Source organism: Rhinopithecus roxellana, chromosome 6, assembly GCF_007565055.1.
Source record: "Rhinopithecus roxellana isolate Shanxi Qingling chromosome 6, ASM756505v1, whole genome shotgun sequence".
Taxonomy (NCBI): Eukaryota; Metazoa; Chordata; class Mammalia; order Primates; family Cercopithecidae; genus Rhinopithecus; species Rhinopithecus roxellana.
This window is the reverse complement of record NC_044554.1, coordinates 74,759,227-74,779,836: the sequence shown is the minus strand read 5'-3', so window position 1 is coordinate 74,779,836 and position 20,610 is coordinate 74,759,227. Positions and strand designations below refer to the sequence as shown.

The following is a 20,610-nucleotide window of genomic DNA, read 5'->3' as shown; positions in this document are numbered from 1 at the left end:
AATCCCATCATTACCAGCACCTACAAGTCCATCTTATGCTCTTTTCAAGTCATTCTTAACACTCACCTATACCAAGGGTCACCACTATCCCAATTTCTAACAGCAGAACTTGTTTTGATTTTCTGGTAATTTATATACATGAGATTATGCATTGTATACTCTTCTGTGTCTGGATCTTTTCACTCAACAGTATGTTTTTGAGATTCATCCATTTGGTTGTATAGAGTTGCAGATAATTTATTCTTATTGCCACACAGTGGTCTATTGTGTGACTATACCACAACTTATTTATCCATTCTGTTCCTGGATGGCATTTAGATCATTTTTAAGTTTTTTTTTTCCCCCTACTATGTTGCCGTAAATGTTTATTTGATGAACATATGTACACAATTCTAGTGTTATACCTAGGAGAGGAATTGCTGAGTCATAAAGTGTGCATATGCTCTGCTTCATTAGATTCTGCCAAATAGATTTTCCAAGTGGTTGCCCTATTTTATAAACCCCCCAGTAGTACAAGAGGGTCATGGTTGCTCTATCTTCTAAGACTTGGTTCTTTCTGTCTGATGGGTGAGAATTATCATATTGTGACTTTTATTGGCATTTTCCCGATGACTAATGAAGTTGAACAACTTTTCAAATGATTAGTGACAATTTAGATATTCTTTCTTGTGAATTGTCCACATTTTTTCTCATTTTTCTATTAGAACTGTATTTTTATTTTTAATTTTCATGAGTTGTTTATATACTCTAGATGTGAGAACTTTATTGAATATCATATATTACAATGCAAGTTTCTCTTTATGTGATTTTCACTCTCTCTCTTTCTCTCTGTCTCTCTGTTTTTTTTTTTTTTTTTTTTTTTTTTTTTTTTTTTTTTTTTTTTTTTTTTTGAGACAGAGTTTAGCTCTTGTTGCCCAGGCGGGAGTACAATGGCATGATCTCAGCTCACTGCAACCGCTATCTACCAGGTTCAAGCAATTCTCTCCTCAGCCTCCAGAGTAGCTGGCATTACAGGCACCCGCCACCACACCCAGCTAATGTTTTGTATTTTTAGTAGAGACGGGGTTTCACCATGTTAGCCAGGCTGGTCTTGAACTCCTGATCTCAGGTGATCCATCCACCTCAGCCTCCCAAAGTGCTGGGATTACAGGTGTGAGCCACTGTACTTGGCTTTCTTTTCACTCTCTTAATGGTGTCTTTTCATAAACAGAATTTCAAAATTTTAATGAAGTCCAATTTATCAATTTTTTTCTTTTACAATTTGTGCTTTTTGTGTACTTTAAAGAAATCTTTACTCCAAGGTCACACAGATGTTTTTCTATGTTTTACCTTACAATCTTTATCATTTGCCTTTCATATTTGTATGTGATGTATAGCACCTGGAATTAGTTTTTGTGTGTGATGCCAAGTAGGAGTCAATGTACATTTTCCCCATACAGTTAACCAAGTGTCCCAACAGCATATTTTGAAGACCATCATTTCCCTCTATACTTCAGAACTGCCTTTACCATAAATCAGGTGACAATTGTTTTGTGTCTTTTTTTGTATCTACTTGCTATTCTGCTGTTCAGCTTGTCTGTCACTGCACCAGTGCTATCCTGTCTTAACTACTATAGACTTAAAACAGGTATTGAAAACCATTAGTTTACCTCTTCCAGCTTATTCTTCCTCTGAAAGATTTTGTGGACTATTCTTGAGGTAATGTGTTTTTTTTTTTTTTTTTTTTTTTTTTTTTTTTTTTTTTTTTTAATGCCTAGCACAATAACTGACACTTCTGGCACTACAAATTTGCCAGGGAATCAACAATTGACAGCTAACATTGTTACTATTCATATTCCTACTGTGTTACTGCTATTTACTTTTCTGATTCTCATCTGTTATAGAGCAGGAAAGTGGAACTCAGAAAGTTAAGAACCTTGTTCAGGGCCTCTCAGTCATTGGAAGGTCTGGTACTAAAACCTGGTGTGGTTTTCCCTCTTCTCTCCACAAGGTCTCTTCATTGCAATAGATAAACTTGATTAAGCAGGTGATAATTTCTTTCAAACTTTTTTCCAAATCTATAAGAGAAGGGAACCTCTCAAAACATTGGTTATTAAGATTAAATGGTAATGTGGAAAAGATGTATGATATAATGCTACCTGTAAAAATGCAGGAAAAATACATATCCTATTATAACTATGTTTTAAAAAAATTACCCATAAAAAGACACCTATATAGAAATCTATCAATATCCTAATAGTGCCTGTTCTTAGTTATTGGGCCTATGGATTGTATTTTTCTCATCTCAATTTCCCCAATTTTATTTAGTGTACATGTATTGCACTTTTGTTTACAAGTAAGAAAGCTTTAGAAGGGTGTGACTCTTGGTTTAATGCTCTGCTGCTGTCATTCTGGAGTTCTTAATAGTTTTTGAATAAGAGGCTCCACATTTTCATTTTGTGCTGGACCCCACAAACTACGTAGCTGGCCTTGACCACTGACAAAGGTAGAAAGGGTTCAATGTGAGCCGACTTCAGCTGGTTTTTTTCCACGTGTAGATATTAAGAGAGTCATTTAAAGAGCGGGACTAGGTAGAAAGAGGGGGAAAGGGTACTTTTAAAAAATTTAATTAATTAATTAATTAATTTTTGAGATGGAGTCTCTCTCTGTCACGCAGGCTGGAGTGCAGTGGCGTGATCTCGGCTCACTGCAACCTCCGCCTCCCAGGTTCAAGTGATTCTCCTGCCTCAGCCTCCCGATTAGCTGGGATTACAGGCGTGTACCACCACACCCAGCTAATTTTTGTATTTTTAGTAGAGACAGGGTCTTGCCATGCTGGCCAGGCTGTTCTTGAACTCCTGACCTCAGGTGATCCACCTGCCTCGGCCTGCCAAAGTGCTGGGATTACTGGCAAAGGGCAGTATTTTTTGATGGTTAAACATCTATCCAAGTCAGGAGAGATGTCAGGGCTTTGATAACTGATTTTTAGTCTGATACTAAAAATAAGACAATAATTATTATTCAGTTTCTAAATCTGTATCCTTAATCCCCATCTCTTGTCACAAAAAGTAGGTAGAAAGGACAGTTACGCTCCCCTATAGCAGCCCTACCTGTGTTTCAGAGCTCTTTTCTAAAAGAATGTACTGAGATAATATGACTGGGATCAAATTTCCCTTTATTTTTTTAATTTAAAAGCAAGTTATCACACTGCATGAATAGCTGAGAAAGCTTTATGAACAACAGACTAAGAAGACTAATGATATAGGAATGAAGTCCACACTGTCTTAATAAAAACTCGTAATACAGTTAATCTGACAAATATCATGATGGATGTAACTAATAATAATTAATATATTACATGGTAATTAACTACAAAATGGCAAATATATAGATTATAGTGTATGACTTTTATAATGGGAAATCTGGTATTCAATAATTTCACCATTTGTGTTTTCTGGAGTTGCAAATCCTGGGTTTGGATCTTGTTTCTGCCAATTTCTGGCTTGGAGGACTTAGACGTCTAAGTTTTTTACCCCCCTGAGTCTTATATTTTTCATTTGATAATAGGGAAAATTTTACCACCTCTATTTTAGAGTTATTGAGCAGATTAATTTTTTTTGTAGTAAGAACACTTCACATGAGATCTATCTTCTTAAAATTTTGAGTGCACAATACAATATTTCCAACTATAGGCACAATGTTGTAGTGTTAATCTCTAGAACTCATTCATCTTACATAAATAAAATTTTATTCCCACTGAACAGCAACTCCCTGTATCTCTCTCTCCTCAGTCCCCAGCAGCCACCATCGTATTGTCTGCATCTACAAGTTTGACTGTTTTAGATACCTCATTTAAGAGGAATCACACAGTATTAGTCCTTCTGTGACTGGCTTATTTCACTTAGCATAATGTCATTCAGATTCATCCACGTTGTTCCATATGGACTTCCTCCTTTTTTAAGTCTTATGAATATTTCCTTGTGTAGGTATCATATTTTTCTTTATTTGTTAATGTGTCAATAAATATTTAAATTGTTTCCATATCTTGGCTGTTATAAATAATGATGCAATGAGCATGGGAGTGCATATACCTCTTTGAGATACTGACTTTAATTCTTTTGAATATATATTAATATATCCAAATTATTGGAATTAATGTGTGTATATATATACACATGTGTGTGTGTGTGTGTAGTAGAATTGCTGGGTCAAATGGTAATTTTATCTTTAATTGTTTCTGGAACCTCCATACTGTTTTCCATAGAGACTGCAACTTTTTACTTTCCCATCAGTAATACACAAGGGTTCGAATTTTTCCACATCCTCACCAACACTTATCTTTTTTTTTGTTTAACAATAGTCATCCTAATAGGTGTGAGGAGATATCTCATTGTGGTATTGAGTTACATTTCCCTGATAACTAGTGATGTCAAGAATCTTTTCATATACTTGTTGGCCATTTGTATGTGTTTTTTGGAGAAATGCCTTTTCAACTTCTTTGCCTATTTTTAAATCAGGTTATTTGTTCTTTATTTTTGTTTTTTACTATTGAGTTATAAGAGTTCCTTATATATTTTAGATATTAATTTCTTACCAGGTATACGGTTTCCAATTTTTTTTTTCCTTTTGTAGTCTACCTTTTTGTTCTGTTGATTATTTCCTTTGTGATGCTTTTGTTTGATGTAGTCCTACTTATCTAATTTTGCTTTTGTTGTTTGTGTTTTTGGCCTCATATCCAAGAAATAATTGTCAAACTTAGTGTCATGAAGCTTTCCCCCATGTTTACTTCTAAGTTTTACAGTTTCAGTTTAAGTTTTACAGTTTCTTATATTGATATGTTTAACCTATTTTGAGTTGGATTTTGTGGATGGTGTAGATAAAAGTCCAGTTTCCATTCTTTTGCATGTGGACATCCAAATTTCCCAACATCACTTGTTGAATAGGCCATCTTTCCCCATTGTGTACTCTTTGCACCCTTGTCAAAAGTCAGTCGATCATTTTGCATCCATTTATTTCTGGGCTTTCTATTCTGTCCCATTAGCCTCTATGTTTAATTTTAGGCAAGTGCTATACTGTTTTAATTACTGTAACTTTGTAATGTATTTTGAAATTAGGAAGTGTGATGCCTTCAGCTTTGTTTTTCTTCTCAAGATTGATTTGGATATTTGGTATCTTTTGTGGTTTCTTAGTAATTTTAGGATGAGTTCTTTATTTCTGTAAAACATGCCATTGGGATTTTGATTGTATTAAATCAAAATCTTTATACTAAATCTGTAGATTGCTTTGGGTAGTATTGACATTTAACAGTATCAAGTCTTCCAATCCAGGATCATGAGATGTATTTTATTGGTATCTTCTCTAATTTTTTCATCAATGATTATAGTTTTCAGTGTACAAGTATTTTACCTTCTGAGGTTTATTTCTAAGTATTTTATTCTTTTGATGCTGTTGCAAATGGGATGTTTTCTTAGTTTCAGATGATTTGTTGTTAACAGAAATGCAACTAATTTTTGTATGTTGATTTTGTACCCTGCAACCTTACTGAATTCATTTATTAGTGCTAACAGTTTGTGTGTGTATGTGTGACTGCCTGTGTAATCTTTAGAGTTTTCAAATTTTAAGATCATATAATCTGCTTACGTTTTTTTTTCTTATTTTACACTTCTTTTTTATTTTTCTTGCCTAATTGCGCAGGCTAAGAACTTCAGGACTTTGTTGAATGCAAGCGGTAAGAGGTACTCTAGGTACTTTTGTTTGTTTGTATACCATTAGGCTTACATAAAAACCTTATATTTATGACAGTCTACTTTAAGCTGATAGCGACTTAACTTTAATCATTACATATACAGGAACAAACATAAACATGACAGATTTCTCCTCAGAAAAAAGTGAAAGAAAGGAGACAGTGAGCAACATCTTTAAGATATTGAAAGAAAAAAAATCCTCCAACTTTCAGGCTAAAACTCTATATCAAGGAAATAAATTTTTCAAAAACTAAAGGTGAAACAAAGACATACACAGCTGAAATTATTCATCAGTAGTGGAACTGTACCACATTAAAAGTTTCAGGTAAAAGGAATTGATGCCAGTGGAAATATGGATATACACAAAAGAATGAAGAACACTAGAAAATGTAACTCCATGGGGCATGGAGAAAAATGTAACTTTTTATTATTACCTATTTGAATTTTTTAAAAAACTAATGATTGATTTTAAAATTTACAATGTGGGATGGAGTTTATAACATGTCAAAGTAAGATGTTTAATCACAATAGCTTAAAGGCCAAAAAGGGAGAAATGGAAGTATGCTAATGCATGCTTTTATACTACACATGAAATGATATAATATCACTAGAAGGTAGATTGTCGTAAGTTAAGTGTGTACACTAGGGGGCGGAGCAAGATGGCCGAATAGGAACAACTCCAGTCTCCAACTCCCAGCGCGAGCGACACAGAAGACCGGTGATTTCTGCATTTTCAACTGAGGTACTGGGGTCATCTCACTAGGGAGTGCCGGACAATCGGTGCTGGTCAGCTGCTGCAGCCTGACCAGCGAGAGCTGAAGCAGGGCGAGGCATCGCCTCACCTGGAAGCGCAAGGGGAAAGGGGATCCGTTTTCCTAGCCAGGGGAACTGAGACACACAACACCTGGAAAATCGGGTAACTCCCACCCCAATACTGCGCTGTAAGCATACAGGCATTCCAGGAGAATATATCCCACACCTGGCCGGGAGGGTCCCACGCCCACGAAGCCTCCCTCACTGCTAACACAGCAGTCTGCCGCGATCTATCCGCAAGGCAGCAGCGAGGCTGGGGGAGGGGCACCCGCCATTGCTGAGGCTTAAGTAGGTAAACAAAGCCGCTGGGAAGCTCGAACTGGGTGGAGCTCACAGCAGCTCAAGGAAGCCTGCCTGTCTCTGTAGTCTCCACCTCTGGGGACAGCGCACAGCTGAAGACCAACAGGGGAAGTAGCGGGAGCCGGTGCAGACGCGAACGACTCTGTCTGACAGCTTTGGGGAGAGCCGCGGATCTCCCAACGCGGAGGTTGAGATCTGAGAACGGACAGACTGCCTACTCAGGTGTGTCCCTGACCCCTGAGTAGCCTAGCTGGGAGAAATCCCCCACTAGGGGCAGTCTGACACCCCACACCTCACAGGGTGGAGTACACCCCTGAGAGGACACTTCCAAAGGAAGAATCAGACAGGTACACTCGCTGTTCAGCAATATTCTATCTTCGGCAACCTCTGCTGCTGATACCCAGGCAAACAGGGTCTGGAGTGGACCTCAAGCAATCTCCAACAGACCAACAGAGAGTCCTTCTGACTGTCAGAAGGAAAACTATCAAACAGGAAGGACACCTATACCAAAACCCCATCAGTTCGTCACCACCATCAAAGACCAGAGACAGATAAAACCACAAAGATGGGGAAGAAGCAGGGCAGAAAAGCTGGAAATTCAAAAAATAAGAGCGCATCTCCCCCTGCAAAGGAGCGCAGCCCATCACCAGCAACGGATCAAAGCTGGTCAGAGAATGACTTGGACGAGAGGAGAGAAGAAGGCTTCAGTCCATCAAACTTATCAGAGCTAAAGGAGGAATTACGTACCCAGCGCAAAGAAACTAAAAATCTTGAAAAAAGAGTGGAAGAATTGACAGCTAGACTCATTAATGCAGAGAAGATCATAAACGAAATGACAGAGATGAAAACCATGACACGAGAAATACGTGACAAATGCACAAGCTTCAGTAACCGACTCGATCAACTGGAAGAAAGAGTATCAGCGATTGAAGATCAAATGAATGAAATGAAGCGAGAAGAGAAACCAAAAGAAAAAAGAAGAAAAAGAAATGAGCAAAGCCTGCAAGAAGTATGGGATTACGTAAAAAGACCAAATCTACGTCTGATTGGGGTGCCTGAAAGTGAGGGGGAAAATGGAACCAAGTTGGAAAACACTCTTCAGGATATCATCCAGGAGAACTTCCCCAACCTAGTAGGGCAGGCCAACATTCAAATTCAGGAAATACAGAGAACGCCACAAAGATACTCCTCCAGAAGAGCAACTCCAAGACACATAATTGCCAGATTCACCAAAGTTGAAATGAAGGAAAAAATCTTAAGGGCAGCCAGAGAGAAAGGTCGGGTCACCCACAAAGGGAAGCCCATCAGACTAACAGCAGATCTCTCGGCAGAAACTCTACAAGCCAGAAGAGAGTGGGGGCCAATATTCAACGTTCTTAAAGAAAAGAATTTTAAACCCAGAATTTCATATCCAGCCAAACTAAGTTTCATAAGTGAAGGAGAAATAAAATCCTTTACAGATAAGCAAATGCTTAGAGATTTTGTCACCACCAGGCCTGCCTTACAAGAGACCCTGAAGGAAGCCCTAAACATGGAAAGGAACAACCGGTACCAGCCATCGCAAAAACTTGGCAAAATGTAAAGACCATCGAGGCTAGGAAGAAACTGCATCAACTAACGAGCAAAATAACCAGTTAATATCATAATGGCAGGATCAAGTTCACACATAACAATATTAACCTTAAATGTTAATGGACTAAATGCTCCAATTAAAAGACACAGACTGGCAAACTGGATAAAGAGTCAAGACCCATCAGTCTGCTGTATTCAGGAGACCCATCTCACATGCAGAGACATACATAGGCTCAAAATAAAGGGATGGAGGAAGATCTACCAAGCAAATGGGGAACAAAAAAAAGCAGGGGTTGCAATCCTAGTCTCTGATAAAACAGACTTTAAACCATCAAAGATCAAAAGAGACAAAGAAGGCCATTACATAATGGTAAAGGGATCAATTCAACAGGAAGAGCTAACTCTCCTAAATATATATGCACCCAATACAGGAGCACCCAGATTCATAAAGCAAGTCCTTAGAGACTTACAAAGAGACTTAGACTCCCATACAATAATAATGGGGGACTTCAACACTCCGCTGTCAACATTAGACAGATCAACGAGACAGAAAGTTAACAAGGATATCCAGGAATTGAACTCATCTCTGCACCAAGCGGACCTAATAGACATCTATAGAACTCTCCACCCCAAATCAACAGAATATACATTCTTCTCAGCACCACATCGCACTTATTCCAAAATTGACCACATAATTGGAAGTAAAGTACTCCTCAGCAAATGTAAAAGAGCAGAAATTATAACAAACTGTCTCTCAGACCACAGTGCAATCAAACTAGAACTCAGGACTAAGAAACTCAATCAAAACCGCTCAACTACATGGAAACTGAACAACCTGCTCCTGAATGACTACTGGGTACATAACGAAATGAAAGCGGAAATAAAGATGTTCTTTGAAACCAATGAGAACAAAGATACAACATACCAGAATCTCTGGGACACATTTAAAGCAGTGTGTAGAGGGAAATTTATAGCACTAAATGCCCACAAGAGAAAGCAGGAAAGATCTAAAATTGACACTCTAACATCACAATTAAAAGAACTAGAGAGGCAAGAGCAATCACATTCAAAAGCTAGCAGAAGGCAAGAAATAACTAAGATCAGAGCAGAACTGAAGGAGATAGAGACACAAAAAACCCTCCAAAAAATCAATGAATCCAGGAGTTGGTTTTTTGAAAAGATCAACAAAATTGACAGACCGCTAGCAAGGCTAATAAAGAAAAAAAGAGAGAGGAATCAAATAGATGCAATAAAAAATGATAAAGGGGATATCACCACTGACCCCACAGAAATACAAACTACCATCAGAGAATACTATAAACGCCTCTACGCAAATCAACTAGAAAATCTAGAAGAAATGGATAATTTCCTGGACACTTACACTCTCCCAAGGCTAAACCAGGAAGAAGTTGAATCCCTGAATAGACCAATAGCAGGCTCTGAAATTGAGGCAACAATTAATAGCCTACCCACCAAAAAAAGTCCAGGACCAGATGGATTCACAGCTGAATTCTACCAGAGGTACAAGGAGGAGCTGGTACCATTCCTTCTGAAACTATTCCAATCAATAGAAAAAGAGGGAATCCTCCCTAACTCATTTTATGAGGCCAACATCATCCTGATACCAAAGCCTGGCAGAGACACAACAAAAAAAGAGAATTTTAGACCAATATCCCTGATGAACATTGATGCAAAAATCCTCAATAAAATACTGGCAAACCGGATTCAGCAGCACATCAAAAAGCTTATCCACCATGATCAAGTGGGCTTCATCCCTGGGATGCAAGGCTGGTTCAACATTCGCAAATCAATAAACGTAATCCAGCATATAAACAGAACCAAAGACAAGAACCACATGATTGTCTCAATAGATGCAGAAAAGGCTTTTGACAAAATTCAACAGCCCTTCATGCTAAAAACGCTCAATAAATTCGGTATTGATGGAACGTACCTCAAAATAATAAGAGCTATTTATGACAAACCCACAGCCAATATCATACTGAATGGGCAAAAACTGGAAAAATTCCCTTTGAAAACTGGCACAAGACAGGGATGCCCTCTCTCACCACTCCTATTCAACATAGTGTTGGAAGTTCTGGCTAGGGCAATCAGGCAAGAGAAAGAAATCAAGGGTATCCAGTTAGGAAAAGAAGAAGTCAAATTGTCCCTGTTTGCAGATGACATGATTGTATATTTAGAAAACCCCATCGTCTCAGCCCAAAATCTCCTTAAGCTGATAAGCAACTTCAGCAAAGTCTCAGGATACAAAATTAATGTGCAAAAATCACAAGCATTCTTATACACCAGCAACAGACAAGCAGAGAGCCAAATCAGGAATGAACTTCCATTCACAATTGCTTCAAAGAGAATAAAATACCTAGGAATCCAGCTTACAAGGGATGTAAAGGACCTCTTCAAGGAGAACTACAAACCACTGCTCAGTGAAATCAAAGAGGACACAAACAAATGGAAGAACATACCATGCTCATGGATAGGAAGAATCAATATCGTGAAAATGGCCATACTCCCCAAGGTTATTTATAGATTCAATGCCATCCCCATCAAGCTACCAATGACTTTCTTCACGGAATTGGAAAAAACTGCTTTAAAGTTCATATGGAACCAAAAAAGAGCCCGCATTGCCAAGACAATCCTAAGTCAAAAGGACAAAGCTGGAGGCGTCACGCTACCTGACTTCAAACTATACTACAAGGCTACAGTAACCAAAACAGCATGGTACTGGTACCAAAACAGAGATATAGACCAATGGAACAGAACAGAGTCCTCAGAAATAATACCGCACATCTACAGCCATCTGATCTTTGACAAACCTGAGAGAAACAAGAAATGGGGAAAGGATTCCCTATTTAATAAATGGTGCTGGGAAAATTGGCTAGCCATAAGTAGAAAGCTGAAACTGGATCCTTTCCTTACCCCTTATACGAAGATTAATTCAAGATGGATTAGAGACTTAAATGTTAGACCTAATACCATAAAAACCCTAGAAGAAAATCTAGGTAGTACCATTCAGGACATAGGCATGGGCAAGGACTTCATGTCTAAAACACCAAAAGCAACGGCAGCAAAAGCCATAATTGACAAATGGGATCTAATTAAACTAAAGAGCTTTTGCACAGCAAAAGAAACTACCATCAGAGTGAACAGGCAACCTACAGAATGGGAGAAAATTTTTGCAACCTACTCATCTGACAAAGGGCTAATATCCAGAATCTACAAAGAACTCAAACAAATATACGAGAAAAAAACAAACAACCCCATCAAAAAGTGGGGAAAGGATATGAACAGACATTTCTCAAAAGAAGATATTCATACAGCCAACAGACACATGAAAAAATGCTCATCATCACTGGCCATCAGAGAAATGCAAATCAAAACCACAATGAGATACCATCTCACACCAGTTAGAATGGCAATCATTAAGAAGTCAGGAAACAACAGGTGTTGGAGAGGATGTGGAGAAATAGGAACACTTTTACACTGTTGGTGGGATTGTAAACTAGTTCAACCATTATGGAAAACAGTATGGCAATTCCTCAAGGATCTAGAACTAGATGTACCATATGACCCAGCCATCCCACTACTGGGTATATACCCAAAGGATTATAAATTAGTCTACTACAAAGACACATGTACACGTATGTTTATTGCGGCACTATTCACAATAGCAAAGACTTGGAATCAACCCAAATGTCCATCTGTGACAGACTGGATTAAGAAAATGTGGCACATATACACCATGGAATACTATGCAGCCATAAAAAAGGATGAGTTTGCGTCCTTTGTAGGGACATGGATGCAGCTGGAAACCATCATTCTTAGCAAACTATCACAAGAAGAGAAAACCAAACACCGCATGTTCTCACTCATAGGTGGGAACTGAACAATGAGATCACTTGGACTCGGGAAGGGGAACATCAGACACTGGGGTCTATCATGGGGAGGGGGGAGGGGGGAGGAGGGAGGGATTGCATTGGGGAGTTATACATGATATAAATGATGAATTGATGGGTGCTGACGAGTTGATGGGTGCAGCGCACCAACATGGCATAAGTATACATATGTAACAAACCTGCACGTTATGCACATGTACCCTAGAACTTAAAGTATAATAAAAAAAAAATTAAAAAAAAAAAAAAAAAAAAAAAAAGTGTGTACACTATAATCTCTAAAGCCATCAATGAAATATTAAAGAGTTATATAAATAAGCTCACAAAAGAGATAAAACAAAATCATAAAAAGTACTCACTTAATCCAAATGAAGACAGAAATGAGTAAACCAGAAACCAAGAATCGGTGGAAAAAAGAAAACAAGTAGCAAAGTGGTTGATTTAATTTAATAATATTAATATCAATCATCAGATTAACTGTAAATGGTCTAAACACTCCAATTAAGAGTCAGAGATTTTCAGTTTGAATACAAAAGCAAGGCCTCACTATGTGTCATCTATCAGAAACACATTTTAAGTATAAAGAAACAAAGAGGTTAAGGCTAAAAGGATAAAAAACGCATACCATGCTAACACAGAGTAAAAGAAAAATAAGAGTGGCTATGTTAATATTAGATAAAGCAGATTAAAGCGAAAAGGATATAACCAGAGTAAATAAGTTTATTTCCTAACGAAAAAGGGCTCAATTTATCAAGAGAACATAACAATCCTAAACATTTATGTGCCTAATAACACAGCTCTAAAATACATGACACCAAAATATATACAATTACAAGAATAAATCTAAAAGTTACAGTAATAGTTGAAGAATTAAATACCCTTCTCTCAGTAACTGACAGAACAAGTAGACCATAAGGACAAGAGTTGAATAATACTATCCACCAACTCAACACAATTGATATTTATAGAACACTTCATCCAACAATAGCAAAATGCACATTCTTTTAAAGTGTACACAAAACATTTACGAAGAGAGACCATAATCTGTGCCATAAAACAAGTCCTAATAAACTTCCTTGTATTCAAATCATACATGAATATTCCCTGACTGTAATGCAATTAAATAAAAATCAATACAGAAAAAATCTCTGGAAAATACTCCAATATTGAAACCAAATAAAATTTTTCAAGTAAATGACTTCATATGTAAGTTAAGAAACAAGAAAAAGAAGGGCAAGTTAAACTCAAAAAAAGAAAAAAACAGAAGAAAGGAAATAAAAATCAAAGCAGAAACCAATTAAATACAAAAAAGAAGAATAAACTCAAAGACAGACAAATACATCAATATGACACAATGGAGTCAACAGTCTGGAGAAAGACACACATATGAACAACTGATTTTTTACAAAGGTGCAAAGAAAAATCAGTGTAGAAAAGATAATTTTTTCAACAAATGGTACAGGACCAACTAGAAGTCTATATGCAAAAACAAAAAAAAAAAACAAAAAAAAAAAAACAAAAAACAAAAAACAGAAGGAACTTAAACTGTACCTTACATCACATATAATAATTAACTCAAAATGTAAAAACTAAAACTATAATACCTTCAAAAGAAAACAGAGGAAAGTCTTTGTGACCTTAAATTCGGCAAATATTTCTTTCTTTCTTTTAGAATTTTATTTTACTTTAAGTTCCTGGATACATGTGCAGAACATGCAGGGTTGTTACATAGATAAATGTGTGCCATGGTGGTTTGCTGCACCTATCAACCTGTCACTTGGGTATTAAGCCCCACACTCATTAGCTATTTGTCCTGATGCTCTCCCTCCCCTCATCCTGCTGACAGGCCCCGGTGTGTGTTGTTCAAAGATTTCTTGAATATGACAAAAAAACCTTGATTTGTAAAAAAAAAAAAAAAAAACCTAATAAATTAAACATCAAAATTAAAAACTCCTGGCCTTTGGAAGACACACTTAAGACAATAGAAAGCCAAGCCCTAGAATGGGGAGAAATATTTTCTAATCCTATATTTGATAAAATACTTGTATCCAGGAATATAAAGAATTCTCAAAACCCAGTAATAAGAAAACAAACAACTCAATATAAAATGGGCTAAAGATTTGAACAGACACTTTAACAAAGAAAAAAATATGGACGGGTAATAAGCACATAAAAATGCTTAGCATCATCAGTCATCAGGATAATGCAAATTAAAATGACAATGGGATACTACTACACATTTCTTCAGATGGCTGAAATTAAAATAAATGACCATATGAAGTGTGGACAAGTTATGGAGTAGCTGGAATTTTAATATATTTCTTGTAGAAATGTAAAAGAAAAACAGTGTGACACGTAACTAAAAAGTAAAAAGTATACCTACCATAAAATTCAGTCATTTAAATCCCAGGTATTTACTCAAGAGAAATAAAAGCACATGTCTATACAAAGACTTGCATATGAATGTTTAGAACAGCTTTATCTGTAATATCCCAAAACTGAAAACAAACCCAATAATTCAAATGAGCATCCATACCAATTAGTTTAAATTGTGGCATAGTCACAAATAGAATGCCATTTATCAATAAAAACAAACAATTGATGCATTCTACAAATGGATGAGTCTCAAAATAATTATGCTGAATGAAAGAAGCCAGACCTAACAGAATACATGTGGTATTGCTCCCTTTATATAAAGTTCTAGAAAATACAAACTAATCTCCAGTGACAGTAAGCAAATCAGTGGTTGCCAAGGGTCAGGGGAGGAGGGCTGGAGAGGGTCAGGATGAAATGGTTACAAAAGTCATGTGAAAAATGTGGCTGACTATCTTGGTTGTGGTGTACATATATGCCAAAATTTTTCCAATCATATGTTTTAATATGTAGTTTCTTATATATCAATGAAACCTCAAAAAAACTGTTAAAAACAAAAGTCAAAGTCAAACAAAAGAAGCAAATATATTCAGCAGCCCAGTTGGTCATTCTAAAGTTCTGCAGGAATCCTGAATGAGACTGAGACATTTTAATGAACGCCCTGCAAAAATAATGACAAAGTGGATTGGGGACAACTGTGATATAGGGTTCTAGACAGGAAGATTTATTTTTCTTAACTTCATCAAGATCTGATAATGGACGCATAATAATATTTTTAACTGGAAATTACTTGTAAGCATATGTAAGTTTCTATGGGTCCTTTTTTTTTTTTTTTTTTTTTTTTTGAGACGGAGTTTCGCTCTTGTTGCCTGGGCTGGAGTGCAATGGTGCGATCTCGGCTCATGGCAACCTCCTCCTCCTGGGTTCAAGCGATTCTCCTGCCTCAGCCTCCCTAGTAGCTGGGATTATAGGCATGTGCCACCACGCCCGGCTAATTTTGTATTTTTAGTAGAGACGGGGTTTCTCCATGTTGGTCAGGCTGGTCTCAAACTCCCGACCTCAGGTGATCTGCCCACCTCGGCCTCCCAAAGTGCTGGGATTACAAGTGAGAGCCACCGCTTGACCACCCAGTCAGCTTGCTTCTTGTTTTTCTCAGTCTCCCGTTTACTTTGGCGTGGTAATTCTAAGCCTCACTTATACAGCACACCCTTATGAATGGTATAACAAAATTGGTTAAAAATATGAGTAGTTTTTTTTTTTTTTTTTTTTTTTTTTAAGTAAACAGTGAGTTCCCACTCACTGCCTTCCAGAAGGTTGCCTCAATTGGATTTGGGGCTCATGGGGGTGATATGTGCTCCATGATGTAGTGCTGTTATCGCCAACCTTTTTTTTTTTTCTTTTTTTCTTTCTTTTTTTTTTTTTAAACAATAGTTTTAGACTTACCAAAAAAATTGCAAAGATAGTGCAGGAAGCTTCCATGTACCCTGCACACAATATCCCCCAGTTCCAACATCTTACATTTCTATGATGCATTTGCCACAACTACTGAACCACTATTGACACATCATGATATCTAAACTCCATATTTTATTCAGATTTCTCTAATTTTCAACTCATGCTCTTTTTCTGTTCTAAGATCCCCACCCCTGAATATCTCAATGCATTTCATCATCATGTTTCCTTAGGCTCCTCTTGGCTGTTACAGTGTCTCAGGTTGTCCTTGTTTTTGATGAACTTGATAGTTTTAAAGAATACTGGTTAGATGTTTTGTAGAATATCTCAATTTGAGTTTGTCTGATTTGTCTTCCTTTTTAGAGGTAAGATATTCAGCCTATGCTGATACCACTCCTCTCTTTCACAGTTCAAGTTTGAATTCTATTGTGGGTCTTGGAGACCTGGGACTTGCCTACAGCCCTTTAAAAGAAAGTCCAAGGATGCTGTTTTGGGTTGGTATGTATTAGAAACCTGATAACCGTGAAGGCAAAAACACTCAGGCACCTAGCCTACTGGCCCATATTTATTTGATAAATCTCCTATTTATTCTGTTTCCTCAAAGTTACGGATGTTGTTTTCCAAAAGCAAACAGATCTCAAATCTTATTCATGAAGCCACATGATGTGACCCATTAGCTCCATTATTTCACAATACTATCCAACATTTCTCAAACAAATTAGTGTGTGTGGAATTAAATTAGAAAATATAAAAGACAGCATTAACATATCACAGTCTAAGGAGAATTTGAGGGGACAGAATATAAAGTCAAACAATTAAAAGGTTGCAACTAGAAAAGGTCTGAGAATTCCATGTATCCTTCTGTTCACAGAATCAGAATCACAAGGTTTCCTGATACAGGTTTATATTATCATAGACCTTCTTTTCTTCATAGGGGGTTCACTTCACAGGTATTTTAATATATATCTCTTCTCATATTTATTTACTTATCAAGCATTACATCTGTGTCATCTTTACTTTGCCAGGCTCCTGGCCTAAACTATAAACGTTTGATTAAGGTAGATATTTTATTACAATTTAATTTATTATAGCATGAGTTTGTATCTAAGTGCATCAAATAAAATCACAGAAATATCTAATAACTTAAAAGGAAAAAAACTGTGCCTCAAAGGTCCATAAAATGGGCCTACATGTACTGTACATACTCAAGGTACTAACTAGTATACTAGAAAAATACATCTCTACTAGATCATCAATGTGACCTAAAACTGATATACTCCCCATAGTGAACAACAACAAGAAATTCAACAGTAATTGCTTCAGACTTAAAACATAGAAGAGATTTTGGTAGCCAAAGCCTGCTAAAAAACTGATCAGGAAAATTTGAGTTGATACTTTGTCTTGTAGCCAGAATTAGTGTAAAGATAGGTAGATAGTGCAATTCATCCCGCTGTGGTTCCAGATACCTCAAAGCAGATAGTGTGGTAGATTTTCAACACGTCTTTGTTGTATTATTTCTTCTAGAAAGTACAATATTGAAAGAATTTCCTACTATCTCCTCTCCTGCTTCACAGATTATACAAAGCTAAAAGCCCAACAATTAGGTATTTGACCAAACAAAGGTCACCAGGAAGACAGGTCTCTACTTGATACATCGCTGACATTTTTCAGATTACTTTACAATTCCATGCACAGCCATACATTACCAGGTCATTATCTTGGACTTTGAAATAGAGGGTGCTTTAAAACATCCCTCCCAGAATTGCTAGGCAGAGATACGGGCCTGAGGAGATCAGCTAGATTCTCACCAGTGATGATTATGGGACTTGCCATAACCATAGAGGGCAGCAGGAAAAGAAAGGAAAACAATACAAAGCCTCGAGCATTTGAGAGCATTTTACCAGGCGTCATACACTTTCTGGAGAAGCCTGTCAGCACAGAGAGTTCTAGTATCCTGGGGGCAAGTGTGGTGTAGAAAACCTAGGAGAACACAAGTTCCCACTCACTGCCTTCCAGAAGGTTGAGTCAGTTGGATTTGGGGCTCATCAGTCACATGTGCTCCATGATGTAGTGCTGTTATCGTCAACCTTTTTTTTTATTTTGGGATGGAGTTTTGCTCTTGTTGCCCAGGCTGGAGTGCAATGGCATGATCTCGGCTCACCACAACCTCCACCTCCTGGGTTCAAGCGATTCTCCTGCCACAGCCTATCGAGTAGCTGGGATTACAGGCATGTGCCACCATGCCTGGCTAATTTTTTATTTTTAGTAGAGATGGGGTTTCTCCACATTGGTCAGGCTGGTCTCGAACTCCCAATCTACCTGCCTCAGGCTCTCAAAGTGCTGGGATTCCAGGCATGAGCCACTGTGCCTGGCCCAACCTTTTTTTTTTTTTTTTTTTTTTTTTTAAACTGCAAAATCCTTTCAACAAAAGCTCATCTGGAAGCTTATATATCTATATCTATATGTATATTTATATCTATCTATCTATCTATCTATCTATCTATCTATCTATCTATCTATCTATCTATCTATCTATCCATCCATATCTCATCCAGATAAATGGATCGGTGCATTGCCTGAATTGGCGGGGGAGTCGAGGGTACAGCCCTACCTGCTTTTCCACCTCACCTCACCACCTCTGTCACTACTTGAGAGGCTCCTTGGAGACCCTAGTACCCTAGTTCTCCGAGAATACAGTCTGAGAACTTCTCACCACTCTTCAGTGTCTTTTCTTTTAGGGTATCATATTTTAGTTGGTCATCTTTTATAATAAGGTCACCATGGTAGTGAAAGGGAAACACAGCCTTTTGTTTCTTAACTACCTGACTGTGATGTTGAAAGCCAACTGGCTTAGTGTTCTTCTGGGTCGACATGGGTTCCAAGGCTCAACAATGTGAGCTTACTGTCAGACCACCTCACTGGTCTGAGAATGCTTTCTTTCTTGTCAAGCAGGATGACAAATAGCAAAATATCAGGAACTTCGAAGTCACTTTTAATGAGTGATTCACCTGCTCCTTGAGCCTTCTTTCCAACTTGCAGAAATCTACTCATGTGAATGCATGAATGCTTGGGTTAAGACCCTTTAGAAAAGAAACACTTTCAAAATCTAAACTCTGCTAAAATGAAGCCACATGTACTACCTAATTAGGAACGTGAAATAATAACATAATAATAGTAAAATGTTTTCTTTTTATGGCCTGGAATCTCTTCATTGTCACTTCTAAATAAGTTAACATGAAAATTAAGAATTGGAGATAACGTAAAATTATCTATCATCATTTAATACCTTTAATCATTGAACTTTTTAAAAATCGTTTTATTATTTTCTTTACAGACAAAGTCTTGCTATGTTGCCCAGCTGGTACTGAACTCCTGGTCTCACATAATTCTCCCACCTTAGCCTCCCAAGTAGCTGGGATTACAGTGTGAGCCACCACACCCAGCTTTACTTAACTTTATTAACAAACTAATCATTTAAGCATTTGTGGAGAAATTTGCAATAAAAAATAAATGATGAAGTAAATGGTGGGTAAGAAGAGAAAATGCTGCAATAATTAGTTTATTTTTTTCCACAAGAGCATAATACCTTACCTATTTTTATTCTTGATAAATAATACATTAAGAGCATTATTTGACAGCACTTAGGAAAATCAATATCTTCTATAGGCATTTTCCTTATTTTGGGAGGAGTGAAAGGCTTAGGAATAATTTTAATTTATAGAAATCACCAAGATGCTTATCCATATCATGGGAAAATATTTTATTATATCTTAGAAGACCTTTTACTATATTCTTTAAAACCTTGAAATGTCCTCCTAAGTAACAGTGACCTAAATTTATAAAAGAGAAATCTACTCGTTATTTATACAATAGTATAAAAATAAACAACTTATGGGAACAAAAGTGGGTTTAACCCACATGAGAGCTTCGATTTGGAGTATGGTTTGAATTTCTTTCCCAAGAAGACAGTGTGAGTGTGGTTTTCGAAAAAAGGCTAGTTGTGTTTTGTTTTTAAAATTGTGGAAAAATATGCATAATACAGAATTTACCATTATAGCCATTTTAAAGGGTAGGATCCTTCTGACTCTGAGAGGCCAAATTCCTCTTTGTCACTATTCTTTTATTTATTATTATTTTTCACTGTTCTTTTGTACTCAGGCTCAGATTACTATTCTCTCTCTCTCTCTCTCTCTCTCTCTCTCTCTCTCTCTCTCTCTCTCTCTCTCTCTCTCTCTCTCTCTCTCTCTCTCCTTTTTGGTAAAAACATGCCTGACTGGACGCAGTGGTTTACACCTGTAAGCCCAGCACTTTGGGAGGCCAAGGCAGGTGGATCATTTGAGGTCAGGAGTTTGAGACTAGCCTGACCAACATGGTGAAACCCCATTTCTACCAAAAATATAAAAATTAGCTGGGTGTGGTCATGTGTGCCTGTAATCCCAGCTACTCTGGAGGGTGAGGCAGGAGAATTG

At 37.2% G+C, this 20,610-nt stretch overlaps 1 protein-coding gene across 1 annotated transcript in view; it reads right to left on the bottom strand.

The window, feature by feature from the left end:
- ABCB5 (ATP binding cassette subfamily B member 5) overlaps positions 1 to 20,610 on the bottom strand; it is a 136,389-nt gene that overhangs the window by 74,303 nt on the left and 41,476 nt on the right. The window lies entirely within an intron of this gene.